This window comes from Salmo salar, chromosome 09 (assembly GCF_965601325.2).
Source record: "Salmo salar chromosome 09, fSalSal1, whole genome shotgun sequence".
Lineage (NCBI taxonomy): Eukaryota > Metazoa > Chordata > Actinopteri > Salmoniformes > Salmonidae > Salmo > Salmo salar.
In genome coordinates, this window is record NC_138299.1 from 159,862,984 (window position 1) to 159,873,747 (window position 10,764).

Genomic DNA, 10,764 nt, shown 5'->3' on the forward strand with positions numbered 1-10,764 from the left:
AGAGAATGAATGTGGGTTAACGATGATATGAAATGTACTTTTAATCACATCCATCTGTTGGTTTCTCTGGTTCTCCAATAAAATCCTTCAGATCTTTGACTCTTGAGTTAGTCACTCTATCCTACAGCCCTATTTCTAGCTTACGTACAGAAAACTTTTAACAAGCAGCCTATGACAAGTGATGATGATTTAAAGGGTGTAAGCTCGGTCACTCTGGTCCTACCACTTGTCTTGGTGTGTAATCCTTCTTATTTGAACAACTACGACATTGTCAATTACAGATTCTCAGATCCTCTGCAGCTAGTCATTAAAGAGAGCTGCTGTGATGTTTCTGTGAGCTAGCTAGACGGGACTATGTGACCTAATAACAGACGCTTCTGCCATCACACAAACACACACACACACACACATTCTCATTACACACATGTCCCACTATGCACACACTGGTTAAATCAACATTGTTTCAATGTAATTTGTCAACGTTTTGTGACGTGGAATCTACTTGGAAAATACATTTGATTCGAAAAAAGTAAATGATGTAAATTGTTGTTTTGTGAAATTTCAACCACATAATTATGTCAAAAATGGTAACCAATTTTCAACATAGACAAACCTGGTCTTGCTGTACTACTATTACTAATACACATGACAGGATGAAAAAGTATCGTGAAAAGTAATTATGTTTTTGTTTGGTTAGCTTTTGGAAACGTTATCTAGCGCATATACCTTTCCCTGACATCACACTTATTATAATTGTAGATTAACCTGATATCATTGGATGGCTAACATTCGATGTCTGTGGATGCGTTGTCTTTTAGCCAAGATATAAAATGAAATCATAATTGATTGTTGCTCATATAAAACACACACACAACAGCTACCGGTGGTTCCCTGATGAAAACACAACGTGGGACGAACTACTGATGAATTTCCGGACGGGCAAGGGCGGTCCATTTACCAAATGTCATTCATTCTTCCCTCGCCCCCTTGCCCTGCAAGTGTACACTGGTCAGACGTCATGATACGTCATCAGAAGTGTCCACTTCATTTGAGGGCTGAGGGTAGAGGGTGTGTCTTTTAAGTGTTTGGAATGCAGCCTAGGGGTTAGGGTTAGAGTTTAGGGTTAAGGTTAGGGTTAAGTTTAGGAGTTACCTTAAAGGGTTAAGTTTAGGGGAAAGATTAGCTAACATGCTAAGTAGTTGCAATGTAGCCAAAAAGTATTAAGTCGTTGAAAAGTTGCTAATTAGCTAAAATTGTCTATGATGAGATTCGAACTAGAAACCTTTGAGTTGCTAGATATTATACACCCACCCACCGTGACCAACCTCCCTCCTTTTCCCTTAAGTAACCATACCAAACATAACGTATCATACTACATGCCTAGGGAGCTGTGAAGGGAACGGCACCTCCATACCTTCAGGCTCTGATCAGGCCCTACACCCAAACAAGGGCACTGCGTTCATCCACCACTGGCCTGCTGGCCCCCCTACCTCTGAGGAAGCACAGTTACCGCTCAGCCCAGTCAAAACTGTTCGCTGCTCTGGCACCCCAATGGTGGAACAAGCTCCCTCACGACGCCAGGACAGCGGAGTCAATCACCACCTTCCGGAGACACCTGAAACCCCACCTCTTTAAGGAATACCTAGGATAGGATAAAGTAATCCTTCTAACCCCCCCCCCTTAAAATATTTAGATGCACTATTGTAAAGTGGTTGTTCCACTGGATATCATAAGGTGAATGCACCATTTTGTAAGTCGCTCTGGATAAGAGCGTCTGCTAAATGACTTAAATGTAAATGTAAATGTAATACTAAACGGTGTGTCTCGGATTTACATACAGAATAATACGAAACGCTCTGAGACCAGGTTAGGGGACAAGGGAGAAGGTTGCGGTTCTGTATTTAGAAGAGAGACCATCGACCTTCACGTTTAAAGCTCAAACCTCCTGCGACGATAACAAAGACGAGGCGATTCAACACAGTGCTACTTGGAGATAAGGAGTTTACCTCATATCTCAACACACAGATAGACATGTTTCTGGAAATAAACGTAGATAATGAAGTATGCCCGACTGATGTCTGGGAAGATCTTAAAACATATATGATAGGCTGTATCATGGTTTACCCATCACATAAGAAAAAAAAAAATAACGACCCATTAAAAATGTGAAAAACTAGAACAGAAAGTTCACAACATAGAAAGAAAACACGGTTTAGATTTAAATGCTGATAACCTTCAACAGTTGAACACTTTGATGCTCCACTATGACACAATAAACAGCCGATCTGAAGATCGCTGCCATGAAATCCAAGCAACAATATGTTGAGCAACGTGAAAGTACAATGGAAAATGCCGGTTTGGCAAATTAAGAAAGACGAAGAGGAACGTACCATGCATAACGTTCAAACCCCCAGATGGTAGCATAACAATGGATCCTTCTGAAATGAACTCAGTCTTTAATAAAACATTTCATCACAAACTGTATCAATCAGAAAACAAAAGTAGTTCAAAAGGGAAGATATAGATCATTTGACCAATTATAAGTGAACCAGAGAAAATGTATATAGATAAAAACATTTCCGCAAGTGAAATGTTGGAGGCCATCAATAATCTACAAAAAGGGGAAAATCTCCTGGTAATGATGGATTCCCAGTGGAATGTTATAGGCATTTTTATAGTGCCAAATTACTAATGCCTATGTTACTTATGCTCACAACAGCTCTAGAGAACAATGAGCTTCCCCAGTCACTATGTTTGGCTACAATCAACCTTCATAAAAGAAAGATAAGGATTCAGTATCACTTCTGAATGTGATTTACAAAATCATTGCTAAGGTATTGGCTTTTCACATAGAAACAGTAATACAAAAGTTGATTAACTCAGATCAAATATTTTTTTTTTTTTTTTTAAATGGAGCAGGATACCTTCATACAATCTCAGCTGTTTTTTCACTATAATTAATCATACCAGGAACTTGAATGATGCTGAACAAAACATTCAATAGTGTGGAATGGGCTCAGTTGGTAGAGCATGGTGTTTTCAACGCCAGGGTTGTGGGTTCGATTCCCACGGGGGACCAGTATGGGATTTTTTTTTAATGAAATGTATGCATTCACTACTGTAAGTCGCTCTGGATAAGAGCGTCTGCTAAATGTCCCAAAAATGTTTTAAAAAAAATATATATATATATTTGGTGGCTGTCTTAAAAATGGCTGGTTTTGGTCCCATATTTATTTCCTGGGATTGAGCTATTGTAAAATCCCCCAAAAGCATCAATACGAACAAATGGACAGATCTCTGAATCATTTACGTTAACAAGAGGGACCAAATGCTCTCTGTCTAGTTATTTATTTTCGTTAGCCACAGAACACCTAGCATTAATAATGAAAACTCATGGTTCATTCCGAGGGCACAGAGATTGGTGGAGATCAACATGTGACATCATTATATGCAGATTACATTTGACTTGATTTACCAGAACATCAGAATATTCTCTGTCATTTATTTTACTACTGTTGGACACATATGGTTCTGTATCAAGATTCAAAGTGAACCCGGGAGAAAACTGAAATAAACGGCAGTTTCTAATTATGAAATTTCACGTTTAGAATGTAAATTTAAGTGGAAACGGACAGACACATATACCTGGTGGTATTGATACCATGGAATATGGAGGAGGCATATAAAATGTCTTACTTTCCTTTAGGAAAGAATCCCGATGTTCAGAGATGGTGTGCTCTCTCCTAATTCTATAAAGCTGGAGGTCTTGGGACTACCTCATATGAAGATGTATTACTGGGTTGAACAAATGCGTTCATTTAAACAACGGACAGCAGACTATCCTTATGGAGTATCTGTCATAAGGAGAAGCGGACCAAAGTGCAGCGTGTGTGTCGTCCCACATTTTATTAACACTGTTAAACTATGCAATACATAAACAATAAACTAAACTGACAACAACAACAACAACAACAACAACAACAACAACAACAACAACAACAAAAAACCAGTGACGCAGAGGTGAAACATACACTACTGAAAAACAATCTCCCACAAACCCAGGTGGGAAAAACCCCTACTTAAGTATGATCTCCAAATAGAGACAACGAGGACCAGCTGCCTCTAATTGGAGACCATCTCAAACAAAACCAACATAGAAATACAAAACTAGAACATGAACATAGAAATAGAAAATGTAGAAAAACACCCCCTGTCACACCCTGACCAACTCTACCATAGAAAATAACATCTTACTATGTATGATCAGGACATGACAGTATCGAAGCCATAAATGTAATACCCTGTGATCTAAAATATATTCACTACTTTGGGTCCAAGACACTGAATAAAAAAAAATCTGACGATCCAATCCTTCTCAATTCCATTCGTATTTGGGAAAATGTACACAGGGGCAAAGAACCAATATCGACAGGCACCCTTTTTGGAATAATCCCACCTTACCTCCAGCGTTGAATTACATTACATATTTGTCCTGTGATCAACTAAAACCATTTTGGGATAATGTACAGTATGTGTTATCATTTCCTTGTGTCTAGGAATTTATATGCATCCATCTCCGCCATTAATATTGGTGATCAACATCAGATAAAGTTTTGTAATCTAAGTCTAATTGCTGCAAACAAATGTATAGCCATTAATTGGAAAAACCTCATGATATTCACCCTCAAAAACAAATTGAAGGACTGAACTATCTAGTTACATCCCACTAGATTCTACACTGAACAAAAATATAAACGCAACATGTAAAGTGTTGGTCCCATGTTTCATGAGCTGAAATAAAAGATCCCAGAAATGTTCCATACGCACAAAAAGCTTATTTCTCTCAAATGTTGTGCACACATTTGTTTACATCCCTGTTAGTGAACATTTCTCCTTTGCCAAGATAATCCATCCACCACTTAAAAATGCATGATCATTACACAGGTGCACCTTGTGCTGGGGACAATAAAAGGCCACTCTAAAATTTGCAATTTTGTCCCACAACACAATGCCACAGATATCTCAAGTTTTGAGGGAGGGTTCAATTGGCATGCTGACTGCAGGGATGTACACTGGAGTTGTTGCCAGATAATTTAATGTTAGTTTATCTACCATAAGCCGCCTCCAACGTCATTGTAGAGAATTTGACAGTACATCCAACTGGCCTCACAACCGCAGACAACGTGCATGGAGTTGTGTGGGGTAGCGGTTAGCTGATGTCAACGTTGTGAACAGAATGCCCCATGGTGGCGGTGGGGTTATGGTATGGGCCCCATGGTGGAGGTGGGGTTATGGTATGGGCCCCATGGTGGAGGTGGGGTTATGGTATGGGCCCCATGGTGGAGGTGGGGTTATGGTATGGGCCCCATGGTGGAGGTGGGGTTATGGTATGGGCCCCATGGTGGAGGTGGGGTTATGGTATGGGCCCCATGGTGGAGGTGGGGTTATGGTATGGGCCCCATGGTGGAGGTGGGGTTATGGTATGGGGCAGGCATAAGCTACGGACAACAAACACAATTGCATTTTATCGATGGCAATTTGAATGCACAGAGACACTGTGACGAGATCCTGAGGCCCATTGTTGTGCACTTCATCCGCCGCCATCACCTCATGTTTCAGCATGATAATGCACAGCACCATGTCGTAAGGATCTGTACACAATTCCTGGAAGCTGAAAAAGTCCCAGTTTTTCCCATGGCCTGCATACAACAGACATGTCACATTTTGAGCCTGTTTGGGATGCTCTGGATCGACGTATACGACAGCATGTTCCAGTTCCCGCCAATATCCAGAAAACTTCACACAGCCATTGAAGAGAAGTGGGACAACAATCCACAGGCCACAATCAACAGAGCCTGATCAACTCTAGATGTGTCGCTCTGCATGAGGCAAATGGTGGTCCCACCAGATATTGACTGGTTTTCTGATCCATGCCCCTTAGCTTTTTTTGTAAGGTATCTGTGACTAACAGATGCATATCTGTATTCCCAGTTGTGTGAATCCCATAGGTTAGAGCCTAAGGAATTTATTTAAATTCATGAATTTCCTTATATGAACTGTTACTCGGTAAAATCTTAGAAATTGTTGCATGTTGTGTTTATATTTTTGTCCAGTGTAGATCCAGGGTATAACAGTATACTTTCAAATCAAACAAAAACCAGACTTACTTGGCAGAGTTTAGAGGACCATCTGGGGAGTGTGGTGCTTGACTGGTGGTGACGGCTACTTGTGCCGCGTTTGTGTGCCGGTTGTGGCTGGGGAGCTCGGGGGTTCCCGACTTGCTGACTGATTGTGGTTGTTCGCGTGTTGTGTTGTTGTGTGGTGGATCCTTTGTTTTTTGTGTTGTTTTGGTTTGTGAATGTCCGTTTATTTTGGATTGAGTTTTTACTTTAATATTTTGTTAATTATTATTATTATTATTTTTAAATCACAATTAAAAAAAAAAATATTATCTGTGAGGGTGGATTCCTTGAAGGAATTAAAGTCCTGGGATGGCGAGTGGGTAAGATGAAGATGAGACTGTTGCAGCTTTCGGTAGATCGCCTCCACTTTGTTGTGAAAGGAGGTCAGAAAACAGGCACAGACGTCAGAGTGTGTGTGTGTGTGTGTGTGTGTGTGTGTGTGTGTGTGTGTGTGTGTGTGTGTGTGTGTGTGTGTGTGTGTGTGTGTGTCTGTCTGTCTGACTGCCTTTCACCAATTTACCTATTTCAGCTTCATCGCCATTTTGTTTTGCCTTGAATGCAATGTATTGACTTCTGCGTCAAATCTATTGAAGCAAACCTATTCATCAGTATCCTTGAAGAATTTATTTTTGCATTGAATGCATTTCCCCCCCCCCACCCCGAGTTATTTTGTCAAATTTTATTCCATTTTATTTTTTGACAATTAAAAAAAACATACATAGACAAAAACAATAGACAACTTAACATTTACATGTAAACAAACATTAATGAGATCACACTTGCTCAGACCCACAGGTTCCCACTATATACATACCCAATATTGTTTCCAATGCTTGTAAGACTCTGACCCACATTACTTTAGGTTGTTTCTTACACGCAGAAATCTTTTTCAATATCTAAATAATAAAGCATTTGATTCTTCCATTCTCTTAACATTGAAGTAATATTTGACTTCCAGAATTTAAGTAAATAGCTTCTTCAATAATAAGTGAGAAAAATAATATTGTCCAACCAATTGGGTATCTTACTGCACCCTCATATGCCATGTCTTGAAATATGCAGATAAACAGATTAAAAGTAAATTTACATTATAGCAATTCTGACAGTCAACTTTTTAACTCCGCCCATAACTTTTGTACTTTAAAGCACTTCGGGAAGGCATGAATTATTGAGTCATTGTTAGTTTTACACTTAAGACATGACTGTGCCTTTGTGCTGTAGAATTTGTGAATTTTCTCTCTTGTGCAATAAATTCTATACATTTGTTTATACTCGATTAAGCGTACATTTGAGTTATGTGTCATTTTGTTATTTTTTTGTTTTCTAAAAGTAAAAATAAATAAATTCTAAGACATTGTCAGTTGCATAAAGTCTCTGCAAGGTTTTGTAAATTTTACATATCACATGAGTATCTTTTTCTGACTCAAATAGGATTCCCTCGACATTGCTCTGATGTCCAAAAGCGTTCAGGTTGAAATGTCGGGATGTAAAACTTTTAAGTTGTATATACAGTTGAAGTGGGAAGTTAACATACACCTTAGCCAAAAACATTTAAACTCAGTTTTCCACAGTTCCTGACATTTAATCCTAGTAAAAATTCCCTTTCTTAGGTCAGTTAGGATCACCACTTTATTTTAAGAATGCGAAATGTCAGAATAATAGTAGAGAGAATGATTTATTTCAGCTTTTATTTCTTTCATCACATTCCCAGTGGGTCAGAAGTTTACATACACTCAATAAGTATTTGGTTGCATTGCCTTGAAATTGTTTAACTTGGGTCAAACGTTTCAGGTAGCCTTCCACAAGCTTCCCACAATAAGTTGGGTGAATTTTGGCCTATTCCTCCTGACAGAGCTGGTGTAACTGACTCAGGTTTGTAGGCCTCCTTGCTCTTAAACACTTTTTAAGTTTTGCCCACAAATTTTCAATAGGATTGAGGTCAGGGCATTGTGATGGCCACTCCAATACATTGACTTTGTTGTCCTTAAGCCATTTTGCCACAACTTTGGAAGTATGCTTGGGGCCAATGTCCATTTGGAAGACCCATTTGCGACCAAGCTTTAACTTCCTGACTGATGTCTTGAGATGTTGCTTCAATATATCCACATAATTTTCCTGCCTCATGATGCCATCTATTTTGTGAAGTGCACCAGTCCCTCCTGCAGCAAAGCACCCCCACAACATGATGCTGCCACCCCTGTGCTTCAGGGTTGGGATGGTGTTCTTCGGCTTGCAAGCGTCCCCCTTTTGCCTCCAAACATAACGATGGTCATTATGGCTAAACAGTTCTATTTGTGTTTCATCAGACCAGAGGACATTTCTCCAAAAAGTACGATCTTTGTCCCCATGTGCAGTTTCAAACTGTAGTCCGACTGTTTTTATTGCGGTTTTGGTGAGCGGCCTTTCAGGTTATGTCGATATAGGACTCATTTTACTGTGGATATAGATACTTTTGTACCTGTTTCCTCCATCATCTTCACAAGGTCCTTTGCTGTTGTTCTGGGATTGATTTGCACTTTTCGCACCAAAGTACATTCATCCCTAGGAGACATAACGCGTCTCCTTCCTGAGCGGTATGACGGCTGCGTGGTCCCATGGTGTTTATACTTGCGTACTATTGTTTGTGTAGATGAATGTGATACCTTCAGCCGTTTGGAAATTGCTCCCAAGGATGAACCAGACTTGTGGAGGTCTACAATTTTCTTCTGAGGTCTTGGCTGATTTCTTTTGAATTTCCCATGATGTCAAGCAAAAAAGCACTGAGTTTGAAGGTAGGCCTTGAAATACATCCACATGTACACCTCCAATTGACTCAAATGATGTCAATTAGCCTATCAGAAGCTTCTTAAGCCATGACATTATTTTCTGGAATTTTCCAAGCTGTTTAAAGGCACTGTCAACTTAGTGTATGTAAACTTCTGACCCACTGGAATTGTGATACAGTGAATTATAAGTGAAATAATCTGTCTGTAAACAATTGTTGGAAAAATTACTTGTGTCATGTACAAAGTAGATGTCCTAGCCGACTTGCCAAAACTATAGTTTGTTAACAAGAAATTTGTGGAGTGGTTGAAAAACGAGTTTTAATGACTCCAACCTAAAGTATATGTAAACTTCTGACTTCAACTGTATTTGAAAATGTCTACATTGGTCAGTCCAAAATTCCTTTTAAATTCTGACATGGAAAAATTACCACATCATTTATGATTTCTTTAGTTTTCCAATTTATCTGTGAATTCTGAAAAGCTATCCAACGATTGTTCCATAGGGGTGTGTTTTATTGGAGAGCAATATTGGTTCTTGTACAATCCATTTCATTTTCTTCCATGTGCACCCATTGTTTCTCTTTAGTACATTTAACAATATGTCGCAAATAAAAGCCTTGGGTGGTGTGTTGATAAAATTCCAAGTCCGGAAGGTTATAACCACCCTCAGACTTAGGAAGATGCAAAACTTTCCTTTGTATTGTATAAGTTTTATTTGCCCATATAAAGTCTGTTATGACCGACTTTTTTAAAGACTGTTTTCGATATTACCAAAAATTGATATTAAAACTTGTGTATTTTTTTGTGGTCCCCTTAAAGGATTGCTGTAAATCAAGAGTTATTTATTTTTCCTATTGCTATTATTTCAGTTTTACATTTATTTTATATCCTGAGATTTTAGAGTATTTAACAAAGGGGACATTGAGTTTTCAATATTTGTCAGGTACATCAGGAGATTGTCGGCAAATAAATGTAGTTTATACTCATGTTTACTAATACTGACCCCTGTTACATTTGGGTCCAGTCTAATTCTTTCAGCAAGCTGTTCAAATGCCAGTGCAAACAGGAGGGGGAGAGAGGGCATCCCTGTCTTGTGCCCTTTTAGAAAGCAAATTCATCAGTTAATGCATTATTTGTGTATGACGTTCTGTTTGGGTGATTTATATTTATAGTTGCTTTAGGGTTGTTGAACCTAAGATCAGGCCAACCTGTTGTTTCCTTCTGATTTATATAGATTTTCATAGAAGCTTTTAAATGTTTTATTAATAGCATTGTTGTTTATTATTAAAGCATTTGTATCCTTATCTTTTAAAACTATAACTGGTTTGGTATTCATTTTGTGAGGGCTGCGAAGTATTTACCGGGTTTATTTGCCAATAAATAGTATGTTTTATTTGAGTTTAACTTCTAGTTGTTGGCTTTCTTCAAAAATAAAATATAATATCCCTGCTTCAGGTCAGAAATGTTGTTTTCTTCTTTACTTTGTAAATATTTTTTATTGGCTTTTTCTACGATGGTGATTTTTATTTTTTATTTTTATTTCAATTTCTAACTCAGATTTAACTTTTGCCTAGTATGAGAGTATCATTCTCCTAATGTACGCCTTAAAAGCATCCCAAAATATGCCAGGGGTCATATTCTCAGTCCTCTATGTCTACATTTGTAATGGTAAAGATTTTTCTTTTAATTCGCTCCTGAGTGGCGCAGAGTTCTAAGGCACTGCATCTCAGTGCTAGAGGCTTCACTACAGACCCTGGTTCGATCCTGAGCTGTATCACAACCGGGCCGTTATCGGCAGTCCCATAGGGCAGCGCACA

At 38.8% G+C, this 10,764-nt stretch overlaps 1 non-coding gene across 1 annotated transcript; it reads left to right on the forward strand.

Annotated features, from left to right (window-relative positions):
- Window positions 1-3,007: 3,007 nt before the first annotated feature.
- On the forward strand, window positions 3,008-3,079 carry trnae-uuc (transfer RNA glutamic acid (anticodon UUC)). The gene has a single exon. It is a non-coding gene; the product is annotated as a tRNA-Glu (tRNA).
- Window positions 3,080-10,764: the final 7,685 nt, after the last annotated feature.